Genomic DNA, 10,000 nt, shown 5'->3' with positions numbered 1-10,000 from the left:
ACATTTTAATTCAAAGAATAATTTTTACACATGACTTCTTCTCTGGTGTTTGACGGATCGTTGTCGACTTTATCTTCGCACAATCGGACTTGAAGTCACTTTTTTGTTCTCGTCTGGATGGAGATATTTTGTCAAATGAAGTTGTGTGGATGGAGTTTTTATCATATTACAATTATTTGTTTTATAAAGTCATATAGATGAGAGTTCAGGAGTGAAAACATCTGCTCCAGATGTGTACTTCACTGTCTGTGTGTAATTATCAGTTTGTAAAGTACAACATTTCTGTTCATTCTCTTCATTTCACTTAAATTCATCGAGCTCAAAGAGCTGTGAATGGAAGGAGCGCTCACACGGAGGATTATTACTTAGATCATCTTCATCACAGTGTAGCACACTGTTGTACTTTCAATCATCTCGACACAGATGTGACAAAACACAAAGTTCTTCAGCTTTTTTAAATCCTAGTGTAATGGTTTTAATTTGGAAGCAGGAAGTTTGGAGAAATGTTTTCTCATTAACTTGTGTTTCAGGTGCTTCACTAATTACTTTAGTGCTGATGATGATTCTTAACCACAAATAATCAGACGTGAATTAAAACTCTCCTGGATGATGAGTTTAATGACATTTCATCTGTTTCATTAGAAATAAAGAAACATCATGTTTACTTGATTTTATTCGCGTCTCATAATCAAAGTCACTTGTTCTATTTATCTCACATAAAAGTCATTTACTTTTAGACTAGTTTGTCTTCAGTTTAGTGATTCATTCACAGTCTGATGAAACCATGTAGGTTTGGTGTGTTTCACCATGTTCCATCTCTGGTGAAAGTTCAACCAGTCTGTGGATCAGAGGATCAAGGCTGTTTGAGTCCAGGATCAATAGTCGCAGGTGTTATCAGTTTATTTGCAGTGTGCAGTGCCAGCGAATCCCTGATAACATTGTAATGTAGCTGCAGCTAAATGGACTGAACAAGCTGCTGTTTGTGTCTGTCGACTGAAAGTCAGATTCTATCTGCAAAACAAAGAGCGGCAGAGAGGTGGCGAGCGGCGAGAGAGGAGAGGACAGAGGCTTTAATCAATGCAGCTTGGCGTGGAGCGAGGGAGGAGACGGAGGTGCAGATACTGTGAACGGTGCAGGAATGAAGAGATGAGAGGGAGGAATCCAGACTGCAGCTGACTGCATCCACAAACAGCACTAACCAAACGTGTTTCAGAAAAACATCGTGATGCACAGATTATTTTTAATCTATGTGGTCATGAAAAACTGAATCTCATGGTGCCTTCAATTACTTTATTAAATACTATACTAATCTAAACCTTTTATAAACGTATCTCATTTAATTAACATGTGTTTGTGAAGCAGCAGCAGCAGGTTGTCGGGTCCGACTCGTTCAAACAGGAACATGTGGGAACATCAGGCGAGGGGCGGAGCCTGTAGAGCAGCAGGGGCGGAGCCTGTAGAGCAGCAGGAGGCCGGACATGACGTATAAACTCTGCTGTGGAAAGATCAGTGTTGTTGTTTACAGCTCATCCACACCGGCGTCGGCCCTCATCACCAGAAGATCTGGAACCTCCTCGTGTTTCCAAGTTGACGTCTTCGTCTTCTACGTGTACGGCTCCTCTTCTTCATCCTGAGATCTTTGTGTTCTTCCAGTTTCACGTCCGTCACGTGTTAGAAACCTCATCAACACGTCCACTCGCTCTCTGGGAAGCTTCAGGACATTGTCCTGCTGTCTCCTCACATGGACTCACTCTGACATGTTACACACATTTTACTAGGAGGCTGCAGGAGAAGATCCAGAACATGTCCAGAGACACTGACTCAGACATTTGTTCTCACATAGAGAACCTGCAGAACATGTGAGGAACATGTGAGGAACATGTGAGGAACATTCAGTTCATGTTTGAACGACGACGAGGTGGAACTGTTACAGGAAGTGACAGGAAGTGGCAGTTGAGTCATGTGACTGGATAAAAAATATAAATAAAAAATAAACACTATATATATATTTAGTAGCACTTACATGTAGCACTTTGTAGTTTGGCTTTCTTGAAGCAAATTGTACTTGATTCTTGTTGTTCTGGGTTTGTTGTTTGATGCACTTATTGTAAGTCGCTTTGGATAAAAGCGTCAGCTAAAGGAAATGAAATGAAAATGCTAAAATGAGACCAGCAGCGTTTTAGACGCAGCAGTGTGGAGCGCAGGCGTCACCATAGCAACAGTGATGCATTTATGTTGTGTGGATGTTGCCTGAGAACAAGGAAACCAGAAGTTGTGTTTCCCCAGGAACAAAATGTTTCTATTGACTCAAGGACTTCCTGTTTTACATCAACGAGCTCCTTCTGAGCTGATGCATGCTGGGAGCTGAATGTGAGCGAAGCACTAACCAGGTGAGGCGACGGTAAATAAACCAAACGTCTGTTATGACTCCACCGTCTGGAACAGAAAATAAAAATGATAAAGATTGAAAGGTGACATTTACATATTCATCAGACAGATTTATTCTGTCTCACCAACAGAAAACAGAAAAACAAACGTATGTCCTCTCACACACTGTCTCACCCTCCTCCCCCGCCCCCCCGCTCTCCCCTCAGTATTCTGGTGGCAGCAGCGGCTGCCAGCGCCTATCGATCAGACATTTAGCTGAATGTTCTCATCGAACAGCCGGCTGCTGCAGATGAGACGCACGTGGAGAGACTGGGAAACAGCCTCACACACACACACACACACACACACACACACACACACACACACACACACACACACACACACACACACACACACACACACACACACACACAGAGAAGAAGAAGTAGTGAAGTGAGAAAATAAATGAGACTCCAGTGTGGAGGCAGAATAAGAGAACTGATATGAAACAGTCAATAATTATCTACTAATTAAATAGCTATTCACTAATTTACCACATGGACAAAAGTATGGGGACACCCAAACATTAAAGTCTTAATATTAAGCTCTGTCCAAAGGTTTTTGGCCCGCCGCTGTTTGTGTGTGTGTGTGTGTGTGTGTGTGTGTGTGTGTGTGTGTGTGTGTGTGTGTGTGTGTGTGTGTGTGTGGTGTGTAGACGTGGATTCAGGTGCATAAATAATCTATGATTTTTTTATTCATCTTAACGTTCTCAGGTAAACGCCGCAGATTTTTGGAACGTGAAAAAACCCGTTAAGAAAAGGTGAACGCAGCAAAGCAAAAGGTTTTGTTCAATACAAAGAAAAAACATCTTCTGCACATTGTTCTCAAGATTTTAAAAACAGGAAGTACACAAATTTCATGAGCACGCCATCGCCCGGACTTTCACCGCGTCATTGTGATGGAAAAGGTTAAGTTACAGAACGTCCACAGCCTTTTTTGGTCTCAGTCCGATCCTGAAGTTTACTTCTTCTGATTCATTTCATTTCTTAACAGCCTTGATACGTGGGTTTATTAAATGTTGGTAAACAGAAAAGATGTGGTCAGTAGAGAAGTTTGTCTTCAGTTCAACATCACAAGAACATAGGCGCTCTCTCTCTTTGCTGTTTTGCCAAATTAATACGTTCACCTGATTGTTTCCATCAGTGCCGATCAGAGCAGAACAAGGCTCTGGATCGACAGCTCTTACTTTTCCAGACACGCTGCCTGACGTCGTCTAGCAGAAACTGAATCTCTCAAATAATGAAGATAAATAAATCTGAGTTCAGTAAGTTTTTATCCAGACGCCAGATTCACTGAATGGATAAATGCTGAGTGCAGCGATGATGCACTGTTGGTGACCCTGAGCTGCAGCGACATGGTGTGAACACGGTGGAAGAACTGAGAGATCATGATGCTCTTGAGATAAACACAGAGAAAATATCCACAGTGCAGGTTCTTTTATATCAATTCTCTGTGTAATGACACAGATCATCTTTTATCCAGGAAACATCTGAACGATTCTGAAGGACAAAGAATTGATTTTCTCCTCAGACTCCAAGAGAAAGATTCTTCTTTTATATTTTCCTGCTGCGATTCGGACGGTCAGTTAACCTGCGGGACAGATATTCACTTTGCCAGTAGATGGCGCACCAGATCATAACTATCTCACTTTAACTTTTCAGACACGAACGTCGATGCTGCACTCATTCAGTCTCCATGTTTACAGATGTGATCACACACATGGATGGAGACACACACAGACAGACACACACACACATTACAGCTGCAGTGTGGATTATGACTGTGTTGCATTAGTATGTCAGCTTCCTGCTGCACACACTCACAACACAGGAGCGTGCACATGCACACAGATAAGCAAGGACGTGTGTTGTCTCAGTTTATTTTTGATCAGTTTGAAAACCGAAAACATTTTTATCGCATTTTATAGAAACAGAAAACTGATTTCAGAACAGTGAGCGTCCTTCTTCTTCTCTGACCTTTGACCCCTGCCGCTCACTGAGCTCGTCTCTGATTTGTCGTTTGTGTTTTCTGATGAAACAGATTTATTATTTAGGAATTTACTGCAGACTAAACTAAAGAAACCCTCGTCTTGGCCTTCATCTCTGTGTTCAGAGCTGAATGTCAACCGGGGCGGTGGCAGAGGCGGCGGCAGCGTGCCTTTGGCGAACAAGCCTGATCTAATCTCCTCTGATCTGGGTTCTTCTACAGATCAGTGTGGATTAAGCCTTTACATGTCGGCAGATTAGCTCTCACAGCTTTTACAGTTCTAATGATCGGCCCACAGTGGAGACACTAAGAAATCCTGTGGAACATATGGAGGATGTAAAACGTGGAGAATCAACCTGAGCTGTGACAGCCTCATAATGATATATATATATTGTTTAATATATATATATATATATATATATATATATATATATATATACATACATATATATATATGTATATATATACATATATATACATATATATATATACATACATATATATTAAACAACATAACGAAGATCCCTTCACATAGTTTTTTGAAGATTTGTTTCATGTAGATTTGTTTCCAGTCAGATAAAAATAAATGGAAAGAGCAGCCACCGGGCTCTGAGTCAGATAACTAATGTTCCCATTGAATTTCAATGAGTCGCTCCGAGGAGAAACTTCCTGAATAAGTGAAATCCATTCTGCTGCACAGATTCACTTTCCTCCAATCACACATCATCTGTCCTGTGATGTTCAGTTAAAAAGACGTATCAATTGTGGACCGGCCGAGGAACATGGCTTTTATTTAGCTTTTTTACAAAATGAGCTCATTAATGATAATGAGATTAAATCACGATCAGACGTCATCGTCAGGATCATTCAAACCTCAGGTGGGATAAAATGCTTTCTTAGTGCCCACACTTATATACAATGATTACTTTATCATTTTCTTTACTATTTAATGATTAAGTTTATCAATTAAAAACTAACAGTGCATTACTATATCTGAAGAAAGTCCGATTTCTGCCGTTTCTTTGCTGCAGGAGTTGAATTAACTTCTTTTCACCTCAGAAATAAAATCCACCCCGAGGAGCTGAAACATAAGTGTAACTACGAGTTTAGAGAAGTATCAAACTTTCTTTACTCATAATTAAGTGATGTGAATGTTGCAGAGGTCAGAAACTGCAGTAACATTATTCACATATTCAATGTAACAGGAAATCATCTCAGACCTTTCAACATACAATTCATTTGACAAAATATGTGTCTAGACATGAATTTAACATGTGAATCATTAGAAAATACGAATAATAATTTTAGATAATCAACTCTTTATAACAGTGACCAAATATAATATATAAACATATATTTCCTGTTTGTGGTTTGTCCAAGAAAATCAGATACATGTCCTGACAAGAGTAGTTAGAGTAGAGTCAGTGTGTTTCAGCCTCAGAAAAAATATTTAGAAGAAATACAGTAAGTAAATCACTTTATTTTATTTATGATTTAAAAAATGTTCTGCTAAAATAACTAAAAACAAACAAAACAAATAATGTAGAAAGTCACGACTGGTATTTAAATACAAAGAGTCTGTGCAGTACAGTATAAAACTCATCTATTTAAACAGGCTTTTTCTCATATGAATCTTCAGACATCTGTCACAGGCAGACAGCTGTCAATCATTCTGCAGCAGAGAAGAAAGGTCAGAAAGTGGAGGAGAGCGGGCTGCGGTTTGAGCATCAAACCTGTGATCAATTCCGAGGCCAGAGGCTCATTATCTCGTCCACTCAATAAAGAGCTCTGACATTTATTAACTCTGCAGAAAATCCCCTCAATCTGACACTGAGACAAACACAATACTTTCTCTGCAGAGATGGAAAACGTCTAGTTTTGTTGCCATAGAAATATGATTATGATAATTATTCTTTAACAGGAGTATCGGTGGCAGCATTAAGCTCCAGTCACAGTTCAGCTGTTTGTTTCTCTACATGATAAATCTAGTTTCAAAAAGTCAAAACCTGCTGTTTTTTTAAAGTTTGAGAAGATCCAAATTCTCCGGTTCTGTCTTTCTGTTGTGAATAAAAACTCAGGACTCGTTCACACCTGGTTGTGTTCAGAGCTTCAGACTCTTCAGTTCAGTCTGAACCTGAACATCAGGTGTGAAAGGTTCCTCAGAGCAGAAGAGGAGTTCTGGGTCTGGATCAAACTGAAACTGGTTCTGTTGGTTTGCAGTGAAAACACTTTGGACTTTTGGACCAATCACAGGAAGTAGAGACAGAATTTAACAATAGAAGAAGAAGAAGAAGAAGAAGAAGAAGAAGAAGAAGAAGAAGAAGAAGAAGAAGAAGAAGAAGAAGAAGCTGCAGTCTTCACCTCCAACGATATAATGTTAGAACCACGAGGACGTTCATTTGGTGCATTTGAACTAGTGTGGAGTACTGTAGTACTGTAGTACTGTGGAGTACTGTAGTATTGTGGAGTAATGTAGTACTGTGGAGTACTGTAGTATTGTGGAGTACTGTGATACTGTGGAGTACTGTAGTATTGTGGAGTACTCTTGTACTGTGATACTGTGGAGTACTGTAGTAATGTAGTATTGTGGAGTACTGTAGTACTGCAGCACTGTGGCGTACTGTGATACTTTGGAGTACTGTGGTGCTTTAGTATTGTGAAGTACTGTAGTACTGTAATACTGTGGAGTACTGTAGTACTGTAGTATTGTGGAGTACTGTAGAGCTGTGATATTGTGGAGTACTGTAGTACTGTGGAGTACTGTGGAGTACTGTGGAGTACTGTAGTACTGTAGATTACTATAGTACTGTGGAGTACTGTAGTACTGTGGAGTACTGCGCCTGAAGGTGCTGATGCTGCTAGTGATACCACCATGATGTTACCATGGCAACTAAATGAAGCTTCATTCATGTTCTCCATTCAAATAGAAAGACTACCCCCCCCCCCAACTGACAACACGGCCCCCGTCAGACGCCGTCTACAAACCAATCAGAGTCAAGTATAGGTAGACTCCGCCCACGTAGGGGATGACCACAGGACGTACGTTTGTCAGACTAAAGTCTTTAGTCCTTAAATTACAAAGTGAAACCAGAACTAACAGATCAGATGAAACAACGAACCCGTGAAGCTTCAGACTCGTGTTGGACGTGTTTCGTGTCACATTGGTTTTAACGTGTGTCTCCTTCTTATCATGGTTCTTCTGAACCTGGAGAGTTTTCTGTCTCTTCTCTGATGCTGAAGTGAACGAGGCCCCAGAGGAGCTTCATCAATTAGCAGCTTGTGTTCAGCTCTCTGCTATGACAGCAGTGATAAATCTGCAGTCTGGACACACACACACACAGACACACACACACAGAGACACACTACATCAACCCCTTAAGACTGAAGCAGTCAGCAGTCAGTAAAAAGCAGACAATGCAGTTGGGAGCTTTGAATTGAAACCATGAAACTAAACGTTCAAACTTTCAAAGAGAAAAACTTAAAAATCTTTTGATTTCACCAGATGGGTTAGGGTTAACCCTTATTTCTGAAATCATTCAAATGTGTGCTTTGTATCGAAAAGCAACAAGAACAATGTTTCTTTTGACGACAACAATTTTTCTATTAAAAATGTTTCTACTGTGACATTTGTTCTTATTCATGTCGGCAGTGTTTCTATAAACTGATTCTATAAACTCTGATTCTGTCAATGATGTTCCTATAAACTATGATTCTAAAAATCATGTTTTTATAAACTACGATTGTATAAACTATGATTGTACAAATGTCGTTGATGTATCTAGATACGTTGACACTGTTTCTTTTGCCAAACGTTTCTGTTCAGGTCTGGACATGATTCAGATCACGAGCTCTCTATCGTGTTAATGGCTCAGTTCACGATGTCTCCACGCTACATGTTCCACATGAACAGGGCTGACCTGATTACCCTTCAAGACAACTGTGGTGGCCACGTACGACTTGCCACAGGTGGCTATATAAGCACCACCCGTACGTGATCTTTGATTTCCACGGTAACAAGCAGATGTGAATCTGGTGGATCCTCTCTCAGCGCAGTGATCTGGAGTCGGTGACGCCTCGACAGCTGGATCTGCCTGGAGAGTCTCTCCACTCAGAGAACCTGGGTTACACAGATCAAACGGTTATGAAATATTCTCAGTGTTTCTCCATCTCTTGGTTTTTAATCACATGTGTTTAGTTGAAGAGCAGATAAATGAAATCACTCATTTCTCTTCATCTGTGTGTTTCTCTCTAGATAATCCTCCTGAGATGATGAGACGTTCTGATGAAAACGTTAAATTACCTGCAGACTCATTCTGTGATTACTGAGCACAGACAAACAAAAGAAGGTTGATAATCTGTGAGACGAGTATTAAACAAACTAAATGTTTGTTTCTCAGAAGAAAGTAGGATTTATTTTCAGGTTCACATGAGCACAGCATTAATGTCATTTTTTCTACTGTCTAAATTTTCCTTTCGATAAAATGAATAGATTTAAATGTTATCTTCTAGTTAAAGTGTTTAACTGAATGCTACTTTGCATTAATGCAGCATTTCCTTATATTTGTATGATCATTTATCCTCGGAACAATAAATAATGTCAAAATTCACATAACGTAGAATCACTTAGAATCTGTACTTTATTCTAGTCAGTAGAATAAAGTACAGATCCTACACTAACCCTAACCCCCCACCTGTGTTGTGTTAGAAACAGAAATGTCCGACACACAAACTGAAAACCTTAACAAACCAACGCAAAATTTAACTATTGAATTGTTTGTAATTTGTGTTATTTTCATGCTTCTGCAGCAGCTACTTTGACCTCTGTTGGTTTGACCCTCACACTGTGTGTAATTACATTTCTACCAGATTAATACACACACACACACACACACACACACACACACACACACACACACACACACACACACACACACACACACACACACAGTCATATGCCCTGGGGAGCCCCCTCCCCCCCCGAGCTGCTTAGTTATGTTTAATCATTTTTACATTTATGGAAAAGTCAATTAGATTAAGTGAAGATGATAAGGTAGTTAACACTGGTTCACCTCCTGCTGGGAAGAGGAGGAGGAGGAGGAGGAGGAGGAGGAGGAAGAGAGAGAGGAGGAGGAGGAGGAAGAGAGGAGGAGGAGGAGGAGGAGAGAGAGGAGGAGGAGGAGGAGGAGGAGGAAGAGGAGGAAGAGGAGGAGGAGGAGGAGGAGGAGAGGAGGAGGAGGAGGAAGAGGAGGAGGAGGAGGAGGAGGAGTGGGAGGAGGAAGAGGAGGAGGAGGAGGAGGAGGAGGAGGAGGAGGAAGAGGAGGAGGAGGAGGAGGAGTGGGAGGAGGAAGAGGAGGAGGAAGAGAGGAGGAGGAGGAGAGGAGGAGGAGGAGGAGGGAGAGGAGGAGGAGGAGAGGAGGAGGAGGAGGAAGAGAGGAGGAGGAGGAGGAGGAGGAGGAGGAAGAGGAGGAAGAGGAGGAGGAGGGAGGAGGAAGAGGAGGAGGAGAGGAAGAGGAGGAGGAGGAGGAGGAGGAGGAGTGGGAGGAGGAAGAGGAGGAGGAGGAGGAGGAGTGGGAGGAGGAGGAGGAGG

This window comes from Hippoglossus hippoglossus, chromosome 12 (genome assembly GCF_009819705.1).
Source record: "Hippoglossus hippoglossus isolate fHipHip1 chromosome 12, fHipHip1.pri, whole genome shotgun sequence".
NCBI lineage: Eukaryota > Metazoa > Chordata > Actinopteri > Pleuronectiformes > Pleuronectidae > Hippoglossus > Hippoglossus hippoglossus.
Note: the sequence above shows the minus strand (reverse complement) of the source record.